This window comes from Carlito syrichta, unplaced genomic scaffold (genome assembly GCF_000164805.1).
Source record: "Carlito syrichta isolate Samal-C Ts95f unplaced genomic scaffold, Tarsius_syrichta-2.0.1 Scaffold314861, whole genome shotgun sequence".
Lineage (NCBI taxonomy): Eukaryota > Metazoa > Chordata > Mammalia > Primates > Tarsiidae > Carlito > Carlito syrichta.
Window position 1 is genome coordinate 76,695 of NW_007258957.1, and position 7,220 is coordinate 83,914.

At 37.0% G+C, this 7,220-nt stretch overlaps 1 pseudogene; it reads right to left on the reverse strand.

The window, feature by feature from the left end:
- The window catches only part of LOC103274701, a 10,519-nt pseudogene extending 3,761 nt beyond the window's left edge, over window positions 1-6,758 (reverse strand).
- Between the last annotated feature and the right edge of the window lie 462 nt (window positions 6,759-7,220).

Consider the following 7,220-nt stretch of genomic DNA (forward strand, 5'->3'; position numbering starts at 1 on the left):
GGCAATCCACTCACCTCAGCCTCCAAAAGGCGCAGGATTACAGGCTGAGCCACCGAACCCGGCTATGTTTATTTATTTGAAAACTGTTATGTTTTCTAGTATTCTTTCAATAAATTCTCAATATTCAGCATAAATATTTAGTTATGAGCTCTGATGACATGTCTTTGGTAAAGTGATTGGAGCTATCCTCTGCTTCAAGCCATCCATGCATAATCTACTGGTGACTCCTCAAGGAACTATATAGTTAAGCATTGCTTCAAAAACTAAGTGATAATGCAAAAGACATAAAAGTTATACATGTTAGCAATAAATTCAAATAGTATTAGCATACAAGCAATATTTGCTTTTTGAGAATGATTAATATTTGTTAGATCCCTATAGCGTCCTGCCTGCTCCTTGAGATACCTCTTGAAAATTTCAGGTGTGTATGTCTTAAGAATTTTTCTATGCTTAGATGAACATTTATATCCCTACATGCATTTTATTTCAGAAAGTGCTAATTATATATTATATACAATCCTATACTATATATTATTCTGCACATGTATTTTCACTTTGCCATAGTATGAACACTTTTCAAAGCAAATAATAGAACTACCTCATGTTTTTTAACCAGCTGCGTAATAGTCAGGGCACTATGATTGTGTGCTCATTAATTTCATGATAAAATTTGAATTTTTCTAATTTTTGTCTATTTGAAAACCTTTGCAGATAAAATACTTATATATTTTTCTTACACAAATATTTCTGTACAATGAGCTCTTAAGAGTGGGATTGTTGATCCTTAAGGTATGATAATTTTTAAATTGATAAATACTGTCCAGTTTCCTTCCTACAAATTATAAATCTATACACTCACCAACAATTCTGGACTGTGGACATTTCCCCACATTACCACCAATGATAGGCAGTGTTCGTATTAAATGTTGGTTATTCCAAAAGGTAAAAACTGCATCTCACTTTTTTCCCCTGCCTCCCAGTAGTTTGTGTTTTCTCTCCCTTTCAATCTCTGTGCCAATGTTTCTAGTGTCTATGACATTCTACTCACCCCAAACAGGCACAGCCCAGATGTCAGCTCTGCTGTGAAGTCTTTCCCAGTCTCCTAGGCAATGCTAATTATTCTCTTCCTGGTATCCAACAATGGTGTAGATTTGCCTTCCAATTACATTGTGAAGTTTTTAAAGTATAACACCAATTTCCTAAACCCTTGCTTCCTAATTCACGGGTGCTTTGCATATACTAGGTGCAAATGGTTCTTTATTCGAAAGACTGAATGATAACGTCTTACTTAGGTCACTCTAGTAGTGCAATGAATACATTGCCTGGAACCTGTACAGTAGCAGTAGCTTTAGAAGGCAAAGAACCCTTATTTTAAAAGGAGCATGCTATTTATTACTCATTATTACTCACATGTACATCAGGAATGTGTTTTGTTCAGAGGGAAATTCCCAGGACAGCCAGCATGGAGCCAAAAAAGAGAATGATGGTAAAGTAGAAATAGTGCACTCCACAGATAATCTTGGGACAGTCACTAGCAGCCAAGCAACTCCCTGTTCCATGGGCAAACTCTGCAATTATTTGAATAAGGCCCATCATAAGTCCAATGATTAGACCCCAGAACACTCCCTACAAAAACCAAGAACAAAAGCAGAGTGTTTAGAAAAAATGAGACTCTATTAAGTAAGTCATAATTCTCCTGCCTCCTTTCTCAACTAAGGACAAACAACCAGCTAACAATGAGCACAAGGTTACCAAAGCAGAGAAAGTTACGAATGTATATTAGTGGGATGTTGCTGAAATACTATTACCTTGCTGGTCCACCAATTCCAGGACACTACTGTCTACACTGACTCAAACTGGCTTTTTTGACTTTTAGTTTATAGACAGATTTAAAAATTTGCGATTCATTTTGTAGAATAAACAGAACTATGAATTATGTTACCCAATTTGCAGAGTTGATATTAGGTAGTTTTGAGCATTCTATTAAACTCTTGACAATTGAAAGCATTTATTTTCTCTGAGAAGTTAATGGGATGGAAACATTTCCCTGTTCTCCTACTCAAGATGTTATAGGAAAAAAGCATTGCAGGTAGATTGAGTATGAGCTTTTGATGAAGGAGGACCTGAGTTTGAATTCCAACATCCCACTTTGTGATATTTAGTAACAAGTGGAAAGCACATAGATCTTAACCTCTGTACACCTGTTCTTCATCTGAAAATCATAACACTTGGAGCAAGTACCTAAGAACAATTAAGTGTTCAATGTACATAATGCACAATTATTGATCATTTATATATAGCATAATAGCAGTTAACGTAGTTTGAACCCTTACTAGACTAGTTGTGGTAAGTTTTCTTATAAGAATATTAAATATTTTATCTCATTTAATCTGCACAGAAATCCCATAGTGTATGTACTATCATTACCTTCATTTTACAGGGAGCCAAGTGATTTGCTTAAGATCACAATACTATTAAGTGGTATAGCCACAATTGGACCCTGGGTGTTTCTCAAACTTGTGAACATCAGCACTGTGCATGTATATACATAGTGTTTTGCAAGAAATAGAAAGATTTTACTATGAATGTGGACTATATTTTTATAGTTAAGCAAGGATCTGGAGTTGTGGCTGATCTCAACTGAAACTGAGATGGACCACAATTTTATAAAATGGGATAGAAAAAAAATTTTTGATAACACCAGTGAAATAAACAATTTTTCTCACTTGAGCAAGGGAAATGTTTTCCAGTTTTCACTTGCCTGTCATTGACTCTTTTACAGAAGACAGTAAGCAGGGAGACAGCTTCAGCTGGAGACCCATGGTAGTTAGAAATTGATTCTGTGTAATAGATTAGTGGTCCATTTTGAGATACCTGTACCATAAGACACACATGAGCCTAGTGACAGTCAATAGAAGAACAAATAGCCTGGTAAGAAAACAAAATTATAGGCTGAGCGCGGTGGCTCAAGCCTGTAATCCTAGCATTTTGGGAGACTGAGGCGAGAGGATTGCCTGAGCCCAGGAGTTCGAGACCAGCCTGGGCAACTTGGTGAGACCTCCTCTCTACAATATACCAACAAAATTAGCCGGGTGTGGTAGCACATGCCTATGGTTCCGGCTACTTGGAAGGCTGGGACAGAAGGATTGCCTGAGCCCAGTGGATCTATGCTGGGGTGGCCGTGAGCATGCCACTGCATTCCAGCCTGGGTGAAAGTGAGACTCTGACTCAAAAAAAAAAGAAAAAAAGAAAAAAAGAATTATTCACCTTTCTAAATCAGGTGTGTGAATAAGTGAACAAATACAATTTAGTAGACTGTATATAAAAGGTCATCATGTCTCTTTGCTCACATGAAACAGAGAAGCAATGATGGCTTTAAGGGAGGAGCAAACATTTGAGTGGGAAACTGAGGCACAAATGTTTCAATTAAACTTTACAAAATCTCTGCATCATTGCAACAACTAAATGTGATAAACCATTGAAAGTCTTACCACACTAAACATATGCAGAAGAATGAGGTTGGATTCCTTCCTTTCTCTGTATACAAAAATTAACTCAAGAGGGTTTAACAACTTAAATGTAAGATCTCAATCTATAAAAATTCTAGAAGAAAGCATAGGAAACACTCTTCTGGACATTGACCCAGGCAGTGACCAAGACCTCAAAAGCAAAAGCAGCAAAAATGAAAAAACGACAAAGGGGACCTGGTCAAACTCAAGGACTTCTACACAGCATAAGAAACCATCAGTTGAGTTAACAGACAACATATAGAATAGGAGAAAATATGTGCAAACTATGTATCCAACAAAGGTCTAATATGCAGAATCTACAAAGAACTAAAACAAGTCAACAGGAGAAAAACTAATAACTCCATTAAAAAGTGGGCAATGGACTTAACCACTTCCTCAAAGAAAGACATACAAGTGGCAACAGATATGTGAAAAAATATTCAACACCACAAATCATCAGACAAATGCAAATCAAAACCACAATGAAATACTACCTCACACCAGTCAGGATGACTTTTATTAAAAAGTCAAAACAAACAAACAAAAGATGTTGGCAAGGATGTGAACAAAAGGAAACGACCCTACACTGTTGGTGAGAATGCAAGCTAGTTAAAGCCCTGTGGAAATCCATTTGAAGATTTTTCAAAGAACTAAATTAGACTTACCATTTGACCAGCAATTCCACTACTGGGTATATACCTAAATATTGGGTGGGTGTTTATTGCACATGCGATAGCAAAATTGTGGAACAATCTGGGTGTCCATAATTGGTGGACTGGACAAGGAAAATGTGGTACACATGCACAATGGGATATTATGCAAGCATAAAAAAGAACAAAATTATGTCCTTTGCCGTAACATGAATGTAGTTAGAGACCGTCATCCTGAGTGAATTATCACAAAAACAGAAAATGGGATACCATATGTTTTCTCTAATAAGCTGGGACTAAACATTGTATGTACAAGAGCACAAGAATGGAAAAAACAAACACTGGGGCACTCCTAGAGTGAAGGAGGGAAGGGGAATATGAACTGAAAACTACTCACTAGGTATCATGTCCACCACCTGGGTGACGGGCTCAATGGAAGCCAAGCCTCACCATCATGCAATATTCTTATGTACCAAACCTGCACATGTACCCCCTGAATCAAAGTAGGAGAGGAAAAATAACATGACTCATTGCTAAGGAAAAAAGTCTTAGCACAATAGCTAGAACAAAGTTAGGATTCAATAACCACAGTAAGGATTTAATAAAGACTCTCCTCCTCATTGTTCCACCATTAGAAATCAAGTCTTGTGACTATCAGCTTACTCAACTTCAGTTGTTTTTTTTTTTTTTATCACATGCAGAATAAAATCCAGAGTCTTCTTATGGCTTAAATGGTCATGCATGACCTTGTCTCAGGTCACCCTCCTGACCTTGTTGTTTTTTAATCACTCTCCCACTTGTTTCTCATGGACCAGCCTCACTCCTGGCTGTCCTCTAACACACCACATGCTTGACTGTGGAGAAATGCAGTCCTCTCTGTACATCCCTCACACCTCCAACCCTTCCTGTAGGGCTCTCAAATGCTACTCCCTCAGGAAGACTCTCTGAGCATCTATATTAAGTTCCGGTCATCCTTTCATCCTGCTTTGTTTTTCTAGTACTTCTGGCCACCCGAAGTAGCATACCTTTATCAATTTTCTTTTCTCTCACAAAGGCACACAGTCTATGAAGCAAGAGTTTTAAAAATATATACTATATGTGTGCGCATATATAAATGTACTTTAAGCACATTTTTATTATAGAAGATACACATAAGAACATTACCAAAAATTAGAAAGTATGGAAGGACAGATGATGCATCCATTAACTCGACCACATTCAGAATTATTTTCACCATCAATTTGATCATTTTTGGAAGAGTCATCACCAATTTCATTTCTCTTAAGAGCTCTTTTCACATTCTTTTTCTAATCAGAACTACTGCATTAAAAAAAAAACAATAGCAAAACATATTGACACTCATAGCAATACTCAACAGAAATTTGTGCTCATGTGCATCAAGAGAAATAGACAAAAATGCTCAAGCCAAATGTCCATGAATAGTATAGTAGATTAATTCTAATGTATTACTACAGTGGACTCTCATATTGAAAGAAAATTAATAAACTACAGCTGCACATAGCAACATGGCTGAATGTCACAAACATAACATGAGCAAAATAAGCCATATATCAAGAATACATATGGAGTTATTATATTTATAATAGTCTGACACTGGAAAATACTAAACTATAAAATTAAAAGTCCCTAGGGGGTTAGTTTTGAAAAAATAGAATCCAAGGTGGGGGGTGGCTTCTGGTTGCTCATATTTCCATTTCTTGACTTGATTTGTAGTTAGATGGTGCTCATTTTATGATACATCACTGAGATGTACATTTATGTTTTACCTGTTTTCTGTATGTGTGTTTTTCTTTAATTTTTAAACATTTAACAAAGTGTTATGACAATATACATTGATTTTAATATTATGAAAATTAAGAAAGAGAAAAAGGAAACTACATTATTCATTCTTTCTGCTTGTTTCCTTCCACCTCACTATCTTTAAGTTCCCCTTGTTGTTCAGGGTCCCCTGGGTTGGCAGCTCCCCAAGCAGCCTCTTGGAATTAGTTTCTTCCCTGAGTCTGTCCCCTCTAACATAGCCCAATATTTAAGGAGTTCAGTTGATGTACTTCTCTTTGTTAGTGTGTGGATGGATTCATTTACACCCATGTGACATACAAGGACACCACTAGAGACAATACATTAATCTATCAGAGTAGGTGGTAATTCCATACCCCATTAAAACACTGGTAGAGTTACATGAACAGATGTGTGACATGGGGAAGGAAGGAATAAGAGACAATAAGAGGCATTTAAAAGTCTGAAAAAGCAGTTATTTATTTTAAAAGTATGGCCCAAACTTTTGTATGTGAAAAGAGACAGGTTGAATTAAATGTCCTCCAATGTTTCTTCCTCTGCTCCAGAAAGCTATGATTCCTTTCACTTAAGCCAAGGGCAAGGAAGCTCTAGTTCATGTTTACATCTGTGATTCTCCTAAGAATTCTAAGTAAAGTCCAAGATCCCCTCATCATCCAGCTATCAGAAACTCTCCGATGCCTGCTTCCGCATCTTGGTATAGAGGTCTATGGTGAAGAGGGTGCTTGCGCTGTTGAGGATGGAGGTCAAGGATCTTATGAGAGGCCAACATGACTGACAGCATCAGGTCTCATAGTCTTGGAGCCCGGAGAGAATGAGCACTGGTTAGTGACTGGACGCCATTATTAACGAGGGACTTGCTAAACCAGAGAACCTCTCAAAGGCAAAAATATCAACTGGAATATTGACCAACTGATGTACTTACCAGTGTTAATACATGTGGAATATCAAGACTGTCTCCAAAGCAATTAAGAACACTTAAATGATCTTTTGCCAATAAGAGTTGCATATCCACAGAACATATAAACTCAGAGAACTAGAGATTAACTATTTATTCTGCTTTATTTGGGACAGTAGTATCCAAATAATAGATCTCAATCTATGTAATTTACCACTGTCTATTGTCTACTGTATGCCAAGCACTACTTTGTGCTTAGAAAATTTGAAGTATTGCATCAAGGAAAGCATTTTCCTACAGAGCTTATTTAAGACTGACAATAGAAAGAATCCTGGATGAGCAAAGGGT